Source organism: Triticum aestivum, chromosome 1A, assembly GCF_018294505.1.
Source record: "Triticum aestivum cultivar Chinese Spring chromosome 1A, IWGSC CS RefSeq v2.1, whole genome shotgun sequence".
Lineage (NCBI taxonomy): Eukaryota > Viridiplantae > Streptophyta > Magnoliopsida > Poales > Poaceae > Triticum > Triticum aestivum.
Genome location: NC_057794.1, coordinates 311,365,474 through 311,380,842, shown reverse-complemented (window position 1 = coordinate 311,380,842; position 15,369 = coordinate 311,365,474). Strand labels below are relative to the sequence as shown.

The window sequence follows — 15,369 nt, the reverse complement described above, 5'->3', positions numbered from 1 at the left end:
TGCGGATTCAGACAAAACTAAATGTATTATTATGAAATAGTATTACCGAAAGTAACAACTTGAACATAACATAGCCCATATGACCAAGCTGTTCCAATTCGGGAGCTCACTCTGTATTCAATTATTTTCTATGACTAAACATATACTTGTATCTCCAACCAATCCTAGCTGGGCTTGGTGGGCTTAACCTATGCATCTGCATTGGATTTATAAAAATAATAAATATACATTTAGAAAACTTGAAAGAAAAAACTCAAACAACTTCACAAATGGAAAAGGCAGTATTAAAAGTACTCAAAAGATGACCATTCTTAAAAAGAAAATCCATCATCATCTTGATTATATATTTAGCTTCCAATAAATTGATCCATGCAAGTGAGCTACATATACATAACCAGATTAAATTTCATCCACAATAGATATGTGCGCGGATTCAGACAAAACTAAATGTATCATTATGCAATATTATTACGAAAGTAACAACTTGAACGTCACATAGCCCATATGACCAAGCTTTTCCAATTTGGGAGCTCACTCTCTATAAAATTATTTTATATGAATAAACATATACTTGTATCTCCAGGCTTGGCGGGCTCAACTTATGCATCTGCATTGGATAGCACTTTATATATTTATAATGTATATACAAAAGTTTGTATGAATAAGAAATATCAGACAAAAATAATATGTGTGTATGAATGACTATTGAACATAATATGCAACCATTTTAAATTGTTAGTCACTGAGACAAAAGGAGGCATATGTCATGGATGAATTTGTGATTATATTGTTTCTGATGTGCATTAAGCTTTTCCAAAAAAAAATCACAACACTACAAGTATATATTGTCTACCCACAAAGGAAAAAAAAACATTAGAAGTATTGTCCTCAGAACCGGCACCATCAACCACGAAGCAGCCTGTGATCCTGGCAACAAGCTGCCCACAAAGCTGTCCTTCGGCGCCTGATCCTTCCGAGAAAAAGACATTGTCGCCTCTTTCTTCCTTTTTTGGTTTGGCCACATAAAAAAAATATCAAACATATGTAATAAAGCTAGACATACATAAATTATGAAGTTTCCAGGGTATAAAGTTTATATACCAGGAAGACACAAGAACTGGTAGACCATGAGGACACAAGAACTGGTAACATTGGTAAGATGGATTCATGCCTACGGAGGGCCCAAAATTGTCAACGTTCTGGTGGTGGAAAATCAGAATGAATAAATAAATACGGAATCGATTTGCAGAACTGCCGATCATAACTGTTCTTTTAAGCGGAGTCAAGTTTGATATATAGATTGTTCGTCATGTAGTGCATGTACCACCGCTTGGACGAAGTCCCTCGTACGTACGTAGCTGGGCGCCTGGGCTCTTGGTGCCTGGCCATCCGGCTGGAGCGTGACCACCAGTGCGACCGATCCGGGCGGCACGGCCAGGCATGACGTCGCTGTAACGAGCTCCATGTCGTCCTCTGTTCGGAACCCTATCAAGCCTCCACGCGCGGCCGCTCTAGACTTGATCCTTGCCCATGCACTCGTCGTAGCTCCAGAGCACCCACGAGGAAGTCACATCCGGACGGCACCGAAGCCCCTGGCCTCGATCTGAGGGAGAATCCGTTGAAGCTGGAACACGTCCAAAGGGGCGGACAACGCCAAAGTCGCTGGCTTCTTTCCCGGTGAGCTGGGTGAGGATTCGCTCGAACCTTGAAGCCCGTCGTCCTCGATCCAGGTGAGCAAGGCGAGCATCCGTGCTCCTCCTCCGCTGTTGTCTATTTTTTCCTGTTCGTGATGAGCTCCTCTCTCTTTCCCCATCTCTTTCTGAGCTCTATCGTGGTCAAAATGCTCCTGCCTCGATCGTCGAGCAGGCAGAAGCCCTGCGCCTCCACCACGGCGGGCATGGCGGGCCGGCGCCGAGTTGACTGAATACTGAATACACTGATGACGTAGAGATAGTATTGCCGTCGAAGATGGACGGCAAGGAGAACAGCCGCCACTGCTCCGGTGAGGCGAACGCTGTGTCTATGGCCTGCTATCTCTTTAGCGCGCTCACGTGCTTCCGCCGAGTCTCCTCGCCGCTTGTGGAGGCGCCGCCAAAGATTGATCGGACAGGTAGGGCGTTGTATATGTAATACGTTGCGGTCGAGTCTGTACGATTCATCCAACGATCAGGTTTCTTTTTTGAGGGAAATTGATCGATCAGGTAGGATCCATCACGTTCAACCCAAGATCCATCACGTCCAGCCCAAGATCGACTACGCTGGGAAACAATTGTCACCAACAAACGAAACGGGGTTTTAGTACCACCTCGCAGACAGATTTTGTTATGAAGAGGTATAGTAGAAAGAAAAAAAATTCCTAGGAAGAATCAAGCCGTCACTAAGAAGAACATCACCTCACGTCACAGCAGGGTGGATTTCCATTGCTCAGTTGCTCTATTGGTTGGGCCATATGTTCTCGATATGGAATAGACAGACAACTCCTGTATAGTAGTAGTACGAAGAAGATCCTCAACATATCATTGCCAGTTTTCCATCAAGACAAGATTTCAGATATGCTCATGACCAATCTCTAGTTCATAAAGGTAACAAATGTTCCTTAATAATAGAAACAAGTGGGGGATCATGGAGCCCCATTAAGCATAATTTTCTGTTTGTTTCAACTATTTTGACAGCTAAGCCGTCGATTTCTTTTGGAAATCCTGAATCACAGCTCCATTGACCTGATGCTCTGGCATACATAAAAGATAGTGTTTGACTATATTCTGAACAGTATTTAAACCTGGGTTTAGACCAAAATTAGACACTGCCTGATTATGCATCTCTGACATAGTCTAGTATCTTAGTACTCTAAATTTTATGATTAAACTATAAACTTCCTAAAATAATTTAATTATCCAGGTAAACATCAGAATGAAAATCCGAGCACACACCTTCAGCTAAGCAGCACGCAGAGCATATTTAACTCAGACCTGAATACTGAACATCACCATCAAGTGCAGTAAAATTTATAACACCTGAACAATATTGCTCCGATGATCCATTTCCACGTCCTATGCGCGTCTCAAATACGATAAACAATGGATACTTTGCAGAATAACATCGCTAAAAGGAACTGCAAAACTATCGTCTTCACCAAACGAAGCTGCAGTGGCTAACAAGCTCCAGTAAAGAATCCAACTCCATAGGTGCAGTGCAAAGTAATCTACACCACAATATCTCAAAATATGCCCAAGTTTACATCGTCCGATGTTCAAACTACATACTTTTGGAATGTAACCATACTAAGGATCGATAAATCATATCTCTTGGGGTAAATTAACACAGAAACATCCATAAAAGCACAATTATCTTAATCCATACCAAATAGTTCAATGTCTCCTGAGAGCTCAAATAGATAGTTCATAAATAAGAGTAATGCCGGAATGGTGAGTAATACAACACAAATTTTACAGGTGTAATGTTCAAAATAATTCAAACACACAAATTCAATAGCTGTAGGCAGCTACCAAATGCAAACGCAATGGATCAATCGAGCAGGCAGGTCTTCCACCACACGGCATTGCGTACCTGGCGGAGGTGCCTCCCCTTGAGCGTGTGTCCAGCGCCCTCCAGCACCCAGAAGGTCGTCATGGGAGCGTGTGTCCAGCGCCCTCCAACACCCAGAAGGTCGTCATGGGCGACTCCCACGCCGGCGAGCGCGCCACCATCTCGTGCGGCGACAACATCTCCACGTCGTAGTCGTCCTCATCTGCTTCACTCGCGAAGTTGCGAACGCCTCGACCGTCGGTCGCCGCATCCGCGCCGCTGGCACATTCATCGGCGCGCACTGCGGCATGTGCATCGCCGACGACGGCACCGGGCGGGGGATGGCGGGGATCATGCGTGGAAGGGCCATCGCCGGAGACGCGGGGGATGTCGAGACGAATGAAGCAGACGGGGGCGGCGAGAGAGGCTCGAGGCGCTCGGGGAGGGCCTCGAGGATGGCCCCCGGCGGGCGGCGCGGGGGGCTAGGGTTTGCGGCGCAGATGGAGGAGATGAGCAAGGGCCGGCGTCGCGGCTGCGGCCGCGGCCGCTCGGGAGAACCGAAGAGGTCGTCCACGTCGAGCTCGAAGGCCGCCGAGGCGGGTTGGTCGCCGGCGGCCGCGCGGGGGAGGAATGTGCCGAGGAAGCGCTCGGAGCTGGGCGAGCTCTTATGGCGCGCACGATCTATGGCGAGGCTCCGCTGTGCAGGCGGGTGGCTGGTTTTTTCTTTTCACACATGTACCGCCAGTTCGGGTTTGGTGGGATGTACGTAAAACAACGGCAACCTATGGAAGTTTTTGATGGACGGATGAAATTAGTACCACCTTATTTATATTACGATTTTGTCTATACAAATTATAAAAACGTAATTATAACATGAGAAGAAAACGTATTGTGACGGTGAACCCACGGAGTCAATCCGTGCTTTATTATTATTATAGGGAGAGATTAATAATTAGGGAGAGATTATTGACTCTAGTGCAAGTGGGAGACTGAAGAAAATATGCCCTAGCAGCAATAATAAAGTTGTTATTTATATTTCCTCATGTCATGATAAATATTTATTATTTATGTTAGAATTGTATTAACCGGAAACTTAGTACATGTGTGAATACATAGAGAAAACAGAGTGGCCCTAGTATGCCTCTACTTGAGTAGCTCGTTAATCAAAGATGGTTAAGTTTCCTGGCCATAGACATGTGTTGTCATTTGATGAACGGGATCACATCATTAGAGAATGATGTGATGGACAAGACCCATCCGTTAGCTTAACATAATGATCGTTTAGTTTTATTGCTATTGCTTTCTTCATGACTTATACATATTCCTCTGACTATGAGATTATGCAACTCCCGAATACCGGAGGAAGACCTTGTGTGCTATCAAACATCACAACGGAACTGGGTGATTATAAAGATGCTCCACAGGTGTCTCCGAAGGTGTTTGTTGGGTTGGCATAGATCAAGATTAGGATTTGTCACTTCGTGTATCGAAGAGGTGTCTTTGGGCCCTCTCGGTAATGCACGTCACTATAAGCCTTGCAAGCAATGTGACTAATGAGTTAGTTGCGGGATGATGCATTACAGAATGAGTAAAGAGACTTGCCAGTAACGAGATTGAAGTAGGTATGATGATACCGACAATCGAATCTTGGGCAAGTAACATGCCGATGACAAAGGGAATGACGTATGTTGTTATGCGGTTTGACCGATAAAGATCTTCATAGAATATGTAGGAACCAATATGAGGATCTAGGTTATGCTATTGGTTATTAACCGGAGATGTGTCTCGATCATGTCTACATAGTTCTCGAACCCGTAGGGTCCGCACGCTTAACGTCCGATGACAATTTGTATTATTAGTTATGTGTTTTGGTGACCAAAGTTTGTTCGGAGTCCCGGATGAGATCACGGACATGACGAGGAGTCTCGAAATAGTCGAGAGGTTAAGATTCATATATTGGAAGGTTATATATGGACACTAGAATGGTTCGAAAGAGGTTCGGGGATTTTTCGGAGTACCGGGAGGTTACCGGAACCCCCCCAGGAAAGTTAATGGGCCTCACGGGCCATAGTGGAGAGAGGGAGGAAGGCCACAAGAGGAGGCGCACGCCTCCCCCTGCCCAATCCGAATTGGACAAGGGGTGGGGGCGCGGTCCCCCTTTTCTTCTCCCTCTCCCCTCTTTCCCCTTTCCCCTCTCCGTTGGAAGGAAGGGGGGGTAAATCCTACTAGGAGTGGAGTCCTAGTAGGACTCCCCCCATGGCGCGCCACCCCTAGGGCCGGCCACCTCCTCCTCCCCTCCTTTATATACGGGGGCGGGGGGCACCCCAAAGGCACATCAATAGTTCTCTTAGCCGTGTGCGGTGCCCCCTCCACACTTTACTCCTCCGGTCATAATGTCGTTGTGCTTAGGCGAAGCCCTGCATGAATCACATCAACATCACCACGCCATCGTGCTAACGGAACTCTCCCTCGACCCTCTACTGGATCAAGAGTTCGAGGGACGTCATCGAGCTAAACGTGTGCTGAACACGGAGGTGACGTACGCTCGGTACTTGGATCGGTTGGATCATGAAGACGTTCGACTACATCAACCGCGTCAACCTACTTCCGCTTTCGGTCTACGAGGGTACCTGGACACACTCTATCCCCTTCTCGTTGATATGCATCTCCTAGATAGATCTTGCATGATCATAGGATTTTTTTTTAAAATTACATGCTACCTTCCTGTCGGTGGAAACGACACCTATGGGATCACGGGGAATCCCTTCTACGGTTGGCGGGCGCGGGGTTGTGGAAAGAGCGGGTTTAGAAGATCAAAACAGGGGAATTTATCCAGGTTCAGGCCGCAAGTGACGTATAATACCCTACTCCTGTTGGTTTGTGTTTATCTGGTGTTCTTGGACTAGCTACAAAGCATGCAGGGTCCAAAAAGTCCGAATCCCCCTCCAGTATGCCTCGGGCCTCCTTTTATAGCCAAACGGGTCGCCACAGTGGCACACAGGAGGTGGAAAGTTTGTATTGTATACAAGTCTATTGCCTGGCACCGTAGGACAAACACATTTAATGCGCTGCCAACGTGCCCTCTCACTTTATCAGGGACGACAAGGAAGCTCGTCTCGTCCGTCGCCGCCTCGTCTCGCTCTGACGCGCGTCCAAGCTGACTAGGCGTGCAGCGCCACGCTGGCTGGCTGCTGAGTTGGTGCGGTGGCAGAGTCTTCATGAAGATATGCATGCCACCACGCAGGTGCTTGCTGAGTTGGCCTGGAAGCTGCATGTCGCCACGCAGGTGCCTGCCTCGCTGGCGGGTTGACCGCTGTGTTGGAACGGCGGTGGAGCCTTGGCAGGTGGGGGCCTGGCTGCGGCCCCACAGATGTCCCTGGCAAGGGCCTTTCCGGGGTCTCGCAGGTGTCCCCGGCAAGGGTCTTGCTGGGGGTCTCTTGAGCGTCCTCGGCAAGGATCTTGCCGGGGGGGGATTTCTGTCTTCTAGTCCTCATCTAGTCTTGTATGTTCTTGGTCTTTACAAAGATCGGCATGCCACCATGCAAGCACCTTCCGAGCCTTGGTTCCAATGTTGTCGACGGTGTCGGAGCCCTCAGGCTCAAGGGTGGCGGTTCTGCTAGTGTTGGGCAAGTTGCCCCGGCAAGACTCTTCCCGGAGCTACGTAAGCTCCCCCGGCAAGGCTCTTGCCGGGGAAAGCCCACCTTGTCCCTTTGCTTTTCACGCCTTCCGCTTGGCGCTGCTCTGGTAGTCTTGTGTCTTCGCTTCCTCTGCCCTGCCAAGCGTGGCCGCAGGAGTGTGGTTGCGACTGCCCGCGCACAAGTAAAGGGGTACAAAAAGGACCCCTACTTTTGGGCACCGACAGTTCCCCTTCAATTTGGCACCCCCGGGTAGATATGGGCCTTATGGGCCAAAGGAGGGGAGGGACCAGCCCACAAGGGGGCTGGTGCGCCCCTCCCATGGCTGGCTGGTCGGCCCTAAGGGGAAGGAAAGGGGAGGGGTGGCCCCTCCTGCCTTTCCCTCAGGAGAGAAAGGAAAGGGGGGCACCTCCTATTTCCTTCTTCATGCGCTCCAAATAAGGAAAGGGGGGCGCGGCTTGGGAGAGACCCCAAGTAGGATTCCCCCTACTTGGGCGCCCCCTTGGCGGCTCCTCCCACCCTCCCACCTATATATATGTGGGTGGGGGCGCCTAGCATAGAACAACCAATTGCCAAGCCGTGTGCGGCGCCCCCTCCACCGTTTACACCCCCGGTCATATTTTCGTACTGCTTAGGCAAAGTCCTGCAGAGATCACTTCACCATCACCGTCAACACGCTGTCATGCTACCGGAACTCATTCACTACCTCACCGTCTTGCTGGATCAAGAAGGCGGAGGACGTCACCAAGCTGAACGTGTGTAGAACATGGAGGTGTCGTGCATTCGGTACTTGATCGGTTGGACAACGAAGAAGTTGGACTACATCAACTGTGTTGTTAGACGCTTCCGCTTACGGTCTACGAGGGTATGTAGACACCCCCCCCCTCGTTGCCATGCATCTCCATGGATAGATCATTGCGTGTGAATATAATTTCTTTTGTTTTCCATAATACATTTCCCGGCAGTGGCATCCGAGCCAGGCCTATGCGTAGATGATATGCACGAGTAGAACACAAAGACTTGTGGGCGGTGATAGTCATACTGCTTACCACCAATGTCTTATTATGCCAGAGCCCATAATGGCTTGTGGCTGCACACATAAATTTCTAGCAGAAGGTACATGTCAAAAGCTTTGATTTGCAAAAAGAATCAATTAAATCGGAGTTATAAAACTCAAGTTATAGCCAAAATGAGTTCAAATTTGAATCTGATCTAATTCAAATTTTAAAATCTCAAAAGGTTATTTTATAAGTTCTCTGGATAGTTGAGATCATGACGAAGAATTTGGCGTTGGTTTCGTTGAATTTGGACAAACGGTTTAAGAGTTGTGAGGGTTTGAAAACCATGGGCTAAACTGTAAGAAAAACTTATTTGCAACTGGGTCCGTGGCCACGTGACAGCAAACTAACGGACGAACGTCCAGTACAGAAGCTTACTAGATGAAAAACATTCACTTACAGAGGCTAAACAGAGAACATTCACTAACTAATGCGTACCGATTCGAACTAAAAAACGAATCTAATCTAATCCTATCCATCTAACCTAGATCGGACGGACAAGGAGCAACGGCGGCTTACCGCGGTGGTGGGCGTCGACGTCGCCGAAGAAGGAGACGGCAGCGGCGTCGGGGTCGTCAGGGTGGCTACTCTGGTGGTCTTCCGGCGTGGCCACAGGGTCGGGGAGAAGCGGTGCGAGGTGTTAAAGCTGATGGTGGTGGCGGCGCTCGTCTTCGGCGTCAAAACGACGTGGGTGAGACATCGGCGGATCTCGTCGAAGGCGGGAGCTCCGGCGAGTGCGGCGGTGGCTGCAACTTGGAGCAGGGAGAGAGGGCCGGGGTCAGGGCTATAAATAGGAGGAGGGGCGACGGGTGGCGTGGAGGAGGGGGCAAGTCGACGAGGAGGGGTCAAGGTCGGACATGACGGCGGCGGTCGGCGGCATGCGGCACGCACACTCCGGCGCAGGGTCGAAGATAGACCCGACAGGTGGGACCTGCCTGTCGGCGACAGAGAGTGGTGGCGGGCGTTCGGCGCTGTGAGCGGGCGAGCGAGGTGTAGCGGGTTCGGGCGCGGGGAGCTGCTGGGCTGCGGCTGGCCTGGCCCGGTTGGCTAGGCCGGCCCAGTTTTTTTTTAAATCACACAACAAAATAAAAAATAACAAAAATTATATATAGCATATTATATATCAAAATTTTCAGAAAAAGATTTTCTAAAGGATGAACATGTTTTCAGCGGCAAATAAATTCCACAAAAAATTAAATAAAGCAAATAGTGCTACTATTGCAATAAAACCCAATAAAAATCATTTTTTAAAATACCAAAATGATTTCAAATTTATTTTCTCCTAATTTTACTTTGAAGGGAATTATTTTACCCTTATTTCCATTTATTTTAGTTTTGGAGAAAAATAATTTGAATAAAAACCAAATAACTCCAAATTGAAAGTGGGTTTCAAAATAACTTCAAAGGGACTTTCAATTTGATTCTTTGAAACTTCCAACTCTCTTTCTTAGCATTTGAAGAAGTCATTTTATCTTCTCTCATGAAGCTCATTGAGTTGCATAAAGTTTCCGAATTTGGAATATTTCCAAATGGAATTCAAATATTTTCAAAACCCCTTTTTCATTTAATTAAATGGAAGAAGTCATATCATCTTCTCTCTAGGGTTTTGTGATGAAATGAATTTGAATTCATGGAGATCATAAATGCAAGGTGGAAGTTTTGGGAAAGTCTTTTTATTCCCTCTCATTCAACTTTCAAAAGTTTCAAATTTCACTCAATTTCACAGAAGCAACCACACCACAATCAACCAAACAATCAAAACTATGTATTTAATATAACATTCCAAAATTTAGAATTTTGGGATGTTACAAACCTACCACCCTTAAAATGAATCTCGCCCTCGAGATTCGAAGAGGCTAGCAAGAAATTGGTTAGGTTTGGGGTCTTCTCAAAATCCATCGATCGTCATAGGGGGGTCTAGGGTGCTACCACCCTTAGAAACATGGTTACGGTTCCATAAAAACTCAGTTCGTACAGGTATCAATCTTTTTTGATTCTCAGGAAAATTCCTACTCTGGCTCTTCTGGTAGTGGCATAACCTTTTCCTAAATTCTTGTGTCCTTTCATCTTGGTAAGGTTCTTCCGAGATTGGTTCTTCTTAGCTGACGGGTCTGGCGCCAATACTAAACAACTATCGATATCTCATGGTGGTCATCAAACAATTTGACTGGGTCCCTGCAAAAAACGGGTCTGGGCTTCATTCTCACCGCATGACCTATGGTTGGCAACAACTGCCTTGTACAAGGGAAAATTGTCATACCATTCTAAGGTTTAAACAAGGTTTTGATATCTTCGTCTCTCTACTATGGGTAAGTCACTCAGATTTACTATCCCATATAGCAGAGGCGAATAATAAGAGTAAGTCGGCATGGTGATCAATCCATTCCGCACCCAAATCATTACCTTGCATATGGTTTAGTGAATCTCGCATTCTAACACTCGTTCATCCTCACAAACATTGCAGACTTCCTCTTGTCCACGAACTAAGTTCGAATAATCCACTGATTCTGCAAGCCAAACAAACACCTATTGTTTCTTCACACTCTCAGGTTTTGCGTAACCCCTATAAGATCGTCTATTGATAAAGGCATATCCTCTTCCAGGGTTTTTCCTTCAGCAAGAGTGTGCTTACTTCTTGGCTGGTCCTGGAGCCTATGGGTTATGGCCCATCTCATCACTTGTAAACATTGAACTCATCCTGGGGTTACAATTGCTCCATATTACCACATTGTACCTCCTTTATATCCAATAGTACTTCATCCCTTCATATTTTTGGGTATCCCGCATATCGAGATAAAACTCATACTTATTTTTGTCCGAAGTCCACTCCGTGGAATATCATTATCTTTTCCAGGGGTCAAGTGTCCTCACAGGGTACTACCACCCTTGAAATGCATAAATTCTTCCATAGACCATATTTCTCATATCCTCGAAAATGGTCAAAATCTTTCTTCATAGAGTAACTCATAAAATTCAATGTATGAAGTCATGACACATGAACTTTATTGATTTCATGAATTTATTACAATCTCTTGCATTTCCATTACATGCCTCAACTCAACACCTCAATATAAAAGAAATGTTCCCACTACTACTATATTTCTTTTTCAGCTCAACTATTCAGCACAAGTCTCCTTCTGATTGGGACAATCTCTGGCAAGGTGCCCTACTTCATTACAACGAAAACACATTACTTCTGACAAGTCTCGAGGTTTCCTTGTGATTACATAGCCTCCTTGGGTCCTCGGCTTCCTTTTTGGGCAACTGCTGAAGTAGTGCCCTCAATCTCTACACCTGAAACATGTGATATGACTCAGGTCCTTCTTTGTAGAAATTGGTTTGTTCCTGGAATCCAATATATTTCTCTTCCTTGACTTTTTCGTGCGAATCAGGGCTTCTATTTCCTGTGTGTCATACTCTACTTCCACTGTCGGAAATGCTACTAGATCCCCCTTCAGACAATTTTGGGAGATGTGTCCTTCTTCTCCACATGAATAGCATGACTTGGTGCAGGGTTTAATTGGGTCTTCTTCGGGTGTGTCCTCCACCTCTTCCTTCATCACAGGTTCTTCTACAATTTCCATGAGGGCTCCTTTCATTGCTTCTTTCTTCTGCTGGATGGTTCTTTGTACCATGGGGTAAATGTGACACTGAGCAGGGTAGTGGGTAGTCCCTTCACACAAGAAACAAGTACTCTGCCTAGTTGGGCATTCTTCAGCTAGGTGACTTTCTTCACAATGAGGGCATTCATCCTTGTGTCCTATTTCTCCATAGAGCTTGCATGCACAAGGTTTCTTCATATCATTTCCATAAGGCTTCAACTTCGTGGACACAAGATGAGACCTTTGCAGAGTCAACTTAAATTCTTTCAAGTGGTTACTCCTTGCCATCCATTGATGGTTTGGTACATCCTCCACCAAGTAGCAGCACCTCTTTCAAAGCACTGAAGAGCATGCTGGGCCATATCCTTTCCGGCTATAGTGTTATTCTTCATGTGATCTTCCATGTTCTGAATCCATTGGTCTGTCTCCAATTGAGTCATCGGTGCAGAAAATATGAGTTCATCTCCATTCATCCTCTATTGGTTCCAAGGGTTTTGAGGTGAGATAAGAGAGATAGAGAGGGATACACACAATATAAACAATAGTTTTGAAGAGACAGATTTTATTTTGTGGCTGTCGGAAAAACATCAAACAAATGACACCTCACAATCGTCACATCTAACGTAAGTATATAACAGGGGTTTGGTCTTCTTCTAATCGTGCTTGCTAATCTTCTCAAGTTCTTCTCCCAGGTCATTTCTGTTGACGTGAAGTCTCTTGTGACGTCTTTTAATATTCTGGAGTTGCGTTCCAAACTTCTGGGTTTTGACATCCTTGGCAAGAACCATGGCCCTACTGTCCTTCAGTTCCTGACGAATCTCCGGTATCTCGAGGTTTTGCTCCTCCAGCTTGGCTACTTTCAGCTTTTGGTTCCTGAGTTCTTCACGAAATGCTTCCTTGTCAAATACGGCTTCCTAAAGGTCCATCTTAAAATTCTTGATGTAATACTCCAGATCTTGGTGATACACCATCTAAGGTTAAAACTCCATATTTTGTTGATTAGGTGCTCCATTATCCCTTGTGTCATCCAATCCTTCCGAAGAAATGCATGCTCAACTCAGCACGCTGACAATAGCATAAGCGAGCGATAACATCATGGATATCCATGTTTATGCCCATGTCTCTGCCATGAGCTATCGTTCCATAGTTGCTATCTCCTGCCTTGGGGTTTTCTTGACAAAAACTTTGAGTTTTAACGCTCCATGTTCCGGTCTTTTTCTGACACACCTTGGTCTCAGGTATTTGCAGCTTCAATAGTCTGACAAGTTCCATAAGGGTGGCTTTCCTAGGTCCTACCAATCTGGGAATTCTTCAGAGCTTTCAAATTCTTCGAGCCTTTGGAGTCTTCAACCATTGTAGTTTCAATTATTTAGATGCACGGTAAAATCCTCTTTATTCCGAAGTGGTCTTAGTTGTCCGATATCTTGTACTTCTTGGAGTGGTCTCATCAGTCGAATCTTCATGTGGTCAAAAGGGGAAAGGGGTATGGTCTATTTGAGGTGAGAAAAAATTGGGAAAATCTTATAAAAGACGAGAGTTAAAGAATCTTTTGAAAATAAAGTTTTAGAGAAATCTTTTCCTAAGGGCTTGCCAACCTCTGAGGTCACATCCTACAGTCAACATGTGCTCTGATACCATCTTGTAACGACCCGACCCAAATGGATCAAGTCTCTGTGCTTAAGTGTCATCCTTAGATCGGTATGCTGACACACACAGTACTCAAGGATTTATAACAGACGTAAATCACATGTATAAAGTAACATAAATACTATTACCTCAATCCATATAGCGGAAGTAACAAAAAAGTTGTGGAGTCCCAACAACACCAACGACAAAGTTGAGTGTAGACATTGTAACCCTAACATATCACTTACTCGTCATAAGATTCCTGCAACATGAGACGTTGCAACCATGTAGGTCAGTACATTGAATGTACTGGCAATTTCACACCATCGAATAATAATGAGAATTGTCTATCTCTATATGCATATTGGGCTGGTGGAGGCTCTAAGTTTAAATTTTGCATAAAGCTAATTTTTCCCTACAAGAATGAAATAGACTTTATTTACTACCAGGTTTATGCCATTATTGAGAAGGTAACCCCAACTCAATCCCAAAATTACCAAGTATAAACATTATCCCAACAATTTCATTATATAGAATGATGAGATCAACCAATAATTCAAATACCAGATTTTCAAAATGTCCATAACTGGGGACACGACAAATCATGATTTGCTTGTACACTGTGCAGAGGTTTGCACACTTTTCCCCACAAGACTCGATCTCCTCCGTTGAATTTCTCACAGTACCTGATGTTTGAGAACTAGATGATCGAGACACAGTTTTTCTAAAGAGGTCCCTTAACCGATAGATAGGCCGGTACACCTACAATTCCCATACATCTGCTAGCCCATCATGGAAAGGTTTCCCACAACTTACTTAACTATGCCAGAGCCCATAATGGCTTGTGGCTGCACACAGAAGTTTCTAGGCATGAATAATCTTACGATCCCTTTGATCCTGGGTGGCATTCCATAGGATGATCACACGGGTAACCAGGGATCTCCTAGGACAACACTGGATTCCCCAGGTGCCTGCAATCAATCCACCTAGGTGTGTATTAAAGTAGCCACCTTAAGTTTCCCTTAGTTAATATCTCTCACAACTTGCATGATTCTCATATACCAATCTCCGTCTACGAGCATGGATAAGCAATATGAGCATAACGTATATTCACGGGGTGATCAAAGGTATTAGGTTCCTACCTCATCAACTACATAGCAAAACCACAATACCCAAATCCTACACATGCAAATCTTTGAGGGGTGTATCTAATGCAAGTAAAATTGGGTATAGAAAAGTATGATCAAAGTGTGAACTTGCCTTGTACTATTGATGAAGATTCTTCGCACTCAAAATTCCTGATAGTTCTACTCGTCACACTCCGATCAATCTATCGTGAGCAAACAATTAAAACCACACATAAGCAATCACTCAAAAGATCCAAAAGAACGAAGAAAATACTTCGAAAAAACTTTAAAAACCATCAAATAAAGCTTCTAGACAGAAACATATTTTTAACAGTAGCAAAATTATGTGATTTTGATCTTAGCAGAATGTACATGTCAAGAGCTTTGATTTGCAAAAAGAATCAATTAAATTAGAGTTATAAAACTCAAGTTATAGCCAAAATGAGTTCAAGTTTGAATCTGATCTAATTCAAATTTTAAAATCTCAAAAAGTTTATTTTATAAGTTCTCTGGATAGTTGAGATCATGACGAAGAATTTGGCGTTGTTTTTGTTGAATTTGGACAAATGATTTAAGAGTTGTGAGGGTTTGAAAACCAGGGGCGAAACTGTAAGAAAACTTATTTGCAACTGGGTCCTTGGCCACGTGACAGCAAACTAACGGATGATCGTCCACTATAGAAGCTTACTAGATGAAAAACGTTCGCTTATAGAGGCTAAACAAAGAACGTTCACTAGCTAACGCGTATCGGTCCGAACTAAAAAAACGAATCTAATCTAATCCTATCCATCTAACC

At 45.0% G+C, this 15,369-nt stretch overlaps 1 pseudogene; it reads right to left on the bottom strand.

The window, feature by feature from the left end:
• Positions 1–3,357: 3,357 nt before the first annotated feature.
• Positions 3,358–4,252, bottom strand: LOC123183206 (uncharacterized; annotated as a pseudogene).
• Positions 4,253–15,369: the final 11,117 nt, after the last annotated feature.